This window comes from Copadichromis virginalis, linkage group LG13 (assembly GCF_057382275.1).
Source record: "Copadichromis virginalis isolate Kocher_CV1m ecotype Utaka linkage group LG13, C_Virginalis_male_GT1.1, whole genome shotgun sequence".
Classification (NCBI taxonomy): Eukaryota; Metazoa; Chordata; class Actinopteri; order Cichliformes; family Cichlidae; genus Copadichromis; species Copadichromis virginalis.
The window spans coordinates 8,526,598-8,535,228 of record NC_140630.1 but is presented as its reverse complement, the minus strand read 5'-3'; the positions used below and the strand labels follow the sequence as shown (position 1 = coordinate 8,535,228).

General features: G+C 39.3%; 1 protein-coding gene across 2 annotated transcripts in view; it reads left to right on the top strand.

Moving 5' to 3' along the window:
* The first annotated feature begins 4,698 nt into the window (after positions 1-4,698).
* Positions 4,699-8,631, top strand: part of peli1b (pellino E3 ubiquitin protein ligase 1b) — a 53,811-nt gene continuing 49,878 nt past the window's right edge. Inside the window, exon 1 of one of the 2 annotated variants that reach the window (XM_085477122.1) lies at positions 4,699-4,817. The gene's annotated coding sequence lies outside the window, so the exon portion shown is untranslated. Of the gene's footprint in view, positions 5,135-8,631 lie in introns of both variants that reach the window. The other variant, XM_085477121.1, reaches the window with a different exon arrangement.

Here is an 8,631-nt window from a genome sequence, read left to right as displayed (position 1 = left end):
CTCTTACAAACTGGGCCACATGGCCATAACAAATGGGAGACAAGATAAGATAGGGTTACTGTATTTTCTCCCATAGGAGAAAATCTTCCAAGTACTGTACTAAAAAAACAGACATTAACACCAAATAAGACAAAAACTGCAAATGGAAACACATACATGGGGATAAATAATAATAAAAATAATTTAAAAAAACAAGTACTTAAAAACTCTCCACTTCTCTGTCACTCAGTCACAAGCTCCTCGTTTATTTAACTGGCAGAGGAATACATTAATATTTATAGCAGTCATGCAACCCCAATTCCAAAAAAGTTGGGATGCTATGTAAAATGTTTTTCATGATTTTCTTTGTCATTTTTTGGTGTCATCCAAATGTTTTTATTTGGTTAAAACTCTGGAATGAAGACCGGCCAGCTCACCACCTCTTCTTGTATGAGGTCATGCTGTTTTAATAGCTGCATTATGCGTTTTTGCATTGTCTTGCTGAAATATGCGGGGCCTTCCCTAAAGAAACAGGTCATTGGATGGGAGCAGATGTGCTAACTACCAATCCCATAGGCATTAATACACTCCCAATGCCATGAGAGATGTGGACTTTTATACTGAGCGCTCATAACAAGCCGGATGAATCCTTCCCACTTTGGTCTCGAGAGCATGGTTTCCATGTTTTCCACTGAAAATTTCAAAGACCACAGAAAACCGTTCCACTTTACTTCAGCCTATTCTGAATAAGCTTTGGCCCAGAGAAGATGACAGCATTTCTGGATCATGTTCACATATGGCTTTAACTTGCATTTGTGAATGGACAGACAATGATTTCTGAAAATGTCTCCCATCCCATGTAGTGACTTACACGACAGAATCATGTGTGTTTTTAATGCAATGCTGCCCGAGGGCCTGAACATCACAGGCATTCAGTATGGGTTTTTTTTTGCCTTGTCTCCTTGTGCAAATATTTATCCAGATTCTCTGAACCTCTTTTTAACGCTATGAACTGCAAACAATGACAAACTCTTCACAATTTTACATTGATGAACATTATTCAGAAATGATGCCACAATGTCTGGGCCCAGTCTTTGTACAGAATGGTGAACCTCTGCCCACCTTGAGAAACTCTGCCTCCCCAAGATGTTCTTTTTAGACCCAATCAAGTTACTAACCTGTTGCCAATTAACCTATTTATTTGCAAAATTATCCACCAGGCGCTGCTTATCAGTAACATTTACTTCTAGGCTTTTGTTGCCCTGTCCTTTTAGTTTTGAAACTTGTTGCTGCCGTTAAATTCAAAATGAGATAATTTTTTCTTTGTTTCAACATTAAAGATTTGATATATTTTATGTTTTCTATTGTTAATACACAATAGATTTATATTATTTGCAGATCGTTGCTTTCTGGTTCTATTTAAACTTTAAACTGTGTCCCAGCTTTTTTTTAGGCTGGGGTTATACAAACATTGTGTCATTGTACAAAAACCAATGGGTCTGCTAAAGTTTCTGGATCCACATATTATATAAGCATACCTGGTGCTGTGTATGCACTATTTTATCCCCAATCAAGACATACTGGCTTGGCTCTAATATAAACTAGACAGGAACACAAGCTTTGTATTAATGCTTCAGGTGTGCAATGACAGCTTTGTCATTGAAAAAGCTCAGACTCGTTATGCAAACAGCTCCGAAAAGTTTCGTTCCACCGACTGAGTCCATGTCCTGGATACTGAAATATTTTGACTCAAACAAAAACAAATACAAAGCCGATAATTCACCACATTAAAAACTGTTAAGTTGGTTTCTAAAACAAAAAGATGATTTCTGGAAAACACCCGCAGACTCGCTCATGCTCACACACTCACGAACTGGAGGAAAAAGGAAAAAGATGGCATGCAGCGTGGTGGAGATAAAGACAAAAATGACGGCGGCAGCAAGACAGACAGTAACACAACTTTCATTCCAGTTAGCTCCACCCAGGATAAAGCTTTTAAAAAATGGTATGTAAGGTGTTTTCACTGAAAGTGAAGTCATGTACAGCATGTCTACAGAGTTATTATCACATGAATCTCACAGACTGACGTGAAAGGGGAGAGGCAGCAAAGCAGAATAGCTGGTGTTCAAAAGAACCTCATAATGTTTTGGTCTTTATCAAATCATTTTACTTTATTTTTATTAGATATGAGCATTTATTTCATCCAAATGTGGATTAAAAGAAGATTTTACTTTTTTAATAAAAATAATTTCAGTTTCAGTGCATTTATTCTAGTAGAGACAGTGCAAATGCCTACTAAGACAGTCTATTACCATTATCTATTACCACATCTGTAGTGAGTGCATAATTAAAATACAGTGTCGTGAAAGTCAACTAGTCTTTCCAGATCTACTACTACTTGACTGACTCATGCATACAACTCATACTTATAATCCTACTTTGCATGAACTACGTGAGTCTTGTGCACGCACATATGTTTGAAATATAAAGGTTTTATTTTGAAACTCTACTTTGGAGCATTACCAAACTCTTAAAAGCAGAGATATTAAGAAGGCTTTGCAAAAGTACATAATGTGAAAGATACGAGCCGTCGTTACCCTTGTGTGTGTTAACGGCCAGCTGTACCAATGTATCAGCAGCAATGCTGGGAAGTAACTTTAGTAGTTACATGTAATTGTCAAACGGCATGGTGGTGCCGCTGTTGCCAACTGTTCCTTGGTTAACAGTTGAAATAAACGGTTAACATGACAATTTAACATGATCTCATTAACATGAGAAAACAGATGATTCTCTGCTAGGCATACGTGCATACCTGCTTGGTGTTAAAGAGTTATTGAGATGTCCTGTATCAGTCCTCCTGGCAGCAGAGATAAATAAGTGGCTAAAAAATAGATAGATGTAAATTGTTTCACATTTCCCCCCCTTTTTTATATTATTTCATAAAACATATCGTTTTAGACACACCTTTAACTGATATATTATTCTATACTTATTCTGAATTTCCTACAAACTGTGTATGGTCGTTTCCCCTTCATAACAAAGAGTTAGTATGAGTTAGTATACTAAGAGTTAGTATACTATATGAGTATAGTCTTAGACCATAGCTTGTATATGACAGATGTATGCAGCCACTATTGCTTGAGCCACTGGTTTTATATTCCTAATCTTGAAGCCATTAGCGATTTAGCCAGTTAGCAATTTAGCCACCAAAATTTTGGCTTTTACACATAAAGTAAAGAAAGCAAAGTGAAAAAAAAAAAAAAAGCCAGAAGTTAGCAGATCTGGATTAGAAAGTAGTCCATTAAAAATACTTTAAAGTCACCAGCAGAACAAACACAGTGGTGTTGTCCAGTTCACTGTCTTGAATTAGGGGAGCCTAGCAAACACTGGCCTGTCAGAACATCTGTCAGTCTAAGCCGCCAGTATCTATATCAGCATTAATGTTATGGACAGGTCTTGGGGGTCCAACCTGTCCATAAAGGTAAAGTTAAAGGTCATGGTAAATTATGTTAGTTTGGTAATGAAAAGACCCACAAGGCAGATAAGCTACTGTATCTTGAGATTAACTTAATTATTTGGTTAATAGTAGTTTAGTTCTTCTGCAGCAATCAGTATAAAATCAAGCACCTGGCCATGCATTCTAACTTTTCAAACATTAGTGAAAGAATGGGCCATTTTAAAAAGCTCACTGAATTCGTGTGTGGTACTGTAACAGGTAATTTGGTGAAATTTCTTCCCTCCTAGATATTCCATGATCGATTATGTGTTATTATGGCAACGTGAAATTCAGGCACCAAGTGGAAGATAATGTAAAGTTAAAGAGCGGGGTTGCCAGCTGCTGGGGCACATATTTCACACAGTTCAAAAACTCCTCTGGCATTAACATCAGCACAAAAATTGTGCACCAGGACCTTGATGGCATGAGTTTACATGACCAAGCAGCTCCTGTACATGTAAAGTGTTGGTGGCCCAGTATGCTTGTCCGTATGATGTAGTTTCACTTAAAAATTTCAAAACAAATGGAAATGCGGTGACGATATTGTGCGCTAACAGTCAACTGTTGTGTCTGTGTGTGTGGTGAGTTCATATTTTCACACCAGGAACTAGAGATAATGTCTCTCCTGCTTGTCTCCTGCTTTGCAATCAAAGACAGAGGTTTCTGCACTTTAGTAACTGAGACTAGATTTCTCTCTAAGTCTGCTATCCATGTTCAGTTGTAATTATTTTTTGTTTAACTTTGACCTAGTGTATAGGTTTATTAATCATAGGACTGAACCTTACTCCTATGTGTAAATTTAACGGGTCTTGCTGCTTATCATAATTTATAACCTCAGCTTTGTGTGAGTAACAAAGTAAATACTCTTTCCTTTTTAAAAAAAAAAAAAGAAAATGGAAAAGCAATGCTACTTGAGCTAAAGGCCGCCCTATCGCCCTTGTTGCCCGTCCAGTTCATATAACTGGATAAATTAACCCAGGATAAATGAACAAGAAATAAATTATCTGCATTCCCAATATCTGTAAACCTGAAATATTGCTATATATATATATATATATATATATATATATATATATATCTTTAACTTACGCTAATAATTGTGTAAACTGAAAAGCCTGACAGGTCTCGTACAAGTTGGGGGAGGTAAAACTTCAAGTCCCAGGATGCTGTGCGGCGGCGTCACTCTCACTGTCCCCGCCTACAGCGCACGCTCGCAGGCGGAGAACGGGCAGAACGGGTCGGCTCCGTGTTTACGTTGAGATGCTCACAACAAAGGACAGCGCACCGCGGAGAGGCTGTCATTTAAAATAAAGAGAAAGCACCGTGGATATTTTCTCTTACGGTGAGCGTCTGCAATTCACGACTCCTGGAAGGGGAGAGCAAATACCAAAAAACCCTAATCTGCTTCCATTTTATTTATTTTTCCTACGTGATACGCTTTATTATTTTTTTTATTATTATTTTATTTTTTTAAGCAGCTAAGACGCGGAGAAATTAGGACGAAATCTTCTGCCGTTTTTTCCATGTTTTTGTTTTTTTCCTTCTGAGCCGGTGGGACGATAGCTAGCTCCTTAGCCTCTGCAAGTTGGTTGGAAGGCTAAGCAGCTGAGACCGACCGCAGGCTCGGGACAATAAGAGGACCTCATCATTTATATCGCAGTGAGTTCGCAGGCCACCTGACTTTGCTTGATAATTAAAACAGCGGGTGTAGTGCGACAATAGCCATCCTGCTGCCCGCTAATAACTGTCTTTGTTCTGCAAACGGCTCCGGGAATGAACTGCTCCTTCATTTAACGCTACTTTACCTCATTTGGTAATGTCCACTCACTCACTCACTTACTCTGCGAGTAAAGTCATGACAGGGAGTGCTGCAGCTGCAGAGCGCTGATCTTTGTCTCTCAGACGCACACACATATGCACCTGTTTTGACTGTGTGTTTATCTAAGTGGAAATCAGAGGCAGCTTCGCTAAGATACAGCTCTCTGCTTGGCATTGGCTGACTGTATCTTTGTGTGCAATGCAGGCTTCAGAGATGCAGGTATTAGTTTACATCCCATCCATCCTGGGTGCTGACCTGTCACAGGGAGGGGTGAGTGAGAAAGGGTACATTGCTTAAGCAAATGCACGGACTCTTTTGCCATTCCCAGAGCTTGATTGCGAGTTAATGACTTCCCCCCTCCTCTCCTTCTCTGTCTCCCATCTCATTTCACCTCTCTGTCCCCCCCCCCCCCTTCTCCTCATCTCTTTTTCTTTTTCCTTTCTGTCTGGTTTGGGTAGCTGGTGTAGATCTCACCACTTCCCTTCCCCTTTCTGGAAATGTCACAGAGAAGAGGGACGTGCATTAACACCATCTGCCCCTGATCTTACTTCCATTGTCTGCCTTTTATTGTGAACTCTAATGAGGAAATGTTGGCAAGTTGTAGCAGCCAGTGCATTTAATTTTGTCACTGAACCAACCCCACAGCTTTTTAAAATTTGTTTCAGAATAGGAAATTCAAATAATTATAAACTGTATAGTTCTATCACATTTTTATTTAATTTAAGCTTAAAAAGAAAGCAGGAAAGTAGGCTTTCAAAGAGTTCTAGCTACAGATGCATGGTGCGAAAAGTGTTGCGTATATAACGTGCTCTGTTGCAATCAGTTTTCTGCAAACATATAAGTTGTGCACAGTGTTATTGGGAAATATGGGTTTGTATCAGTGACCAAACACGTCTAGATCTGGTGTCTAGAATCAGACCCTGTATTATGAAGAAGATTTAAACAGTTCTCAGAATATGTCTTCATATTGTAGCAATGCTGATAACCGACCAAGCAGAGCAGCACAGGTTTTTCGACATGTTCACAATAAAGTGTGTAGAAACACTGATGAATGACAAATATTCAACAAGTATTAGGAATTTGAAAGCAGAACAGTTACTGCAGGCATTAAGCTGTTAAAGAACAGTGTCGACTGTTAGTCGTGTAAGTTTATATGCTTTCAATGTCATTGCCAAATAAAGTCTGACTACAATTAAGATTTTGTCCTCCACTGAATTTATGTTAGCGTAATGTTTGCTTTTTCAACTGTGACCTGACAGTAGGGGGACAAGACAAGAACAAACTAAAAAAAAAAGGTTCATATTGGTGAATATCATTTGTAAATCTTTAGTAAACTTTATTATATAAATATATTATTATTACATTATATATGGAATTAAAAGAAACAAGAATTAAAGTTCTCTCAGCTGAGAATTGCTGTCATTTGTTGATGACTTATAGAACTAAAGACTTTTTAACTATCCATGCACCAAAGCCAGAGTATTTAGTATTAGTATTTATTTATTTATTGTCATTGTCAAGAACAATGAAATTGCGTTTGGGGCTTCCATACAACCCAAAAAAAAGAAGAAAATAATAAATACCCCTTAAAACCCAAGTGTACATATTTAACCCAGTGTGACTCCAATGCAATAAGACAATCCTTAGCAATAATGTTCGTAGAAATTCAGACAAAGACCTGAGAAACATGACAAAATACAACAATGCAACCCATTCAATATTATTGTACTGTGAGATATGATATCAGATATGATAGTTATCTATTTAAGAAAGAGGGGGGGGGGGGCAGGAGGGGGAAGAGAATAAAGATATCAAAGTCAAAGTCAACTTTATTTGTCGATTTTGCCACATGTACAGGACATACGGAGAATAGAAATTGCGTTACTCTCAATCCCTAGATAAATAGCAAATGAACATTTAAATATATTTAAATATAAAAGTGATTAAAAATGCAAGTAAAATAATTAAAAAGTAAAAATTTAAATAAATACAATTTTACATATAACAAGAAAGCTATATAATATACAATATAATGGGTAAGTGGCATTGAGTGTAAACCAGGCAGAGTAGTGCAAATAGGCAAATAGTGCAAATGGAGATTTAGTAGTGGATATGATGCACCAATGCAGACCAGTTCATTGCTATTAAGAAGTTGGATATGGTTATTGTCCGTGAGAGGGGGGCAGAGAGTTCAGGAGCCTCACAGCCTGTGGATACAGGCTGTTGGCCAGTCTGGATGTTCTGGCCTGTATAGACCTGTACCTTCTCCCTGAGGGCAGCAGATGGAAAAGGTGGCGCGCAGGGTGATGTTGGTCCCGCAGGATACTGTGCACCCTCCTCAGACAGCGAGTGGGGAAGATATTACTGATCTCTGGCAGACTTGTTCCAATAATTCTGCCAGCTTCTTTCACCACCCGCTGGAGTGCTTGCTGATCGGCCTTGGTGCAGCTGGGGAACCACACTAGAAATCCATACGTCAGAACGCTGCTGATGGCACAGTTGTAGAAGTTCAACATCAGAGATCTGGGAATGTGTGCGCTCCGCAGTCTCCTCAGGTAGTAGAGGCGCTGTTGGGCCTTCCGTACAACTGAGGTGATATGGTTGCCCCAGGACAGGTCCTCGGTCACAGTTACCCCCAAGAATTTAAAACTGCTCACCCTCTCCACCGCCTCACTGCCAATGAAGAGAGGCAGATGGTTGTTATGACCCCTCTTCCGGAAATCTACAATGAGCTCCTTGGTCTTTTTGGTGTTTAAGACCAAGTTATTGTCGTGGCACCATGACTCTAGTTGTTGCACCTCTGTCCTATAGTTTGTCTCATCATTGTTGGATATAAGTCCGAGCACTGTAGTGTCATCTGCAAACTTAACAATGAGATTGGACGCGCAGGAGGAAATACAGTCATGGGTGAAGAGAGTGTATAGCAGAGGGCTCAGAACACACCCCTGAGGGGCACCGGTGTTGACCACAAGGGTGATCTCCAACGAATGGGAATTCTGTTTCCAAGAGCATTGATTGGTCAGTAGGTGGTGATTTTATACTTATCGATCCCCTGAACATAACAGAGGAAAAGGAGCGAACTGCTTTGCAACGCTGAAAATCCAGAGTTAAATCTGATTTCTTATCTCACTAATCCCTAATCCTGCGTCACAGTGCAGACCTGCATAAGAATCCTGCAATTCATCACTGCTATAAATTGTGGAACCTTCAGCTTCTACTGGGCCAGGATTTGTTGTGTAACAGAGGGGAGAGTGCAAGTATTGCATATACACGTTTGCACATTTACATAGGGTGTGTTGGCTACAGGCCCGAGTGTGTGTTCATGTTCTCAGCATGC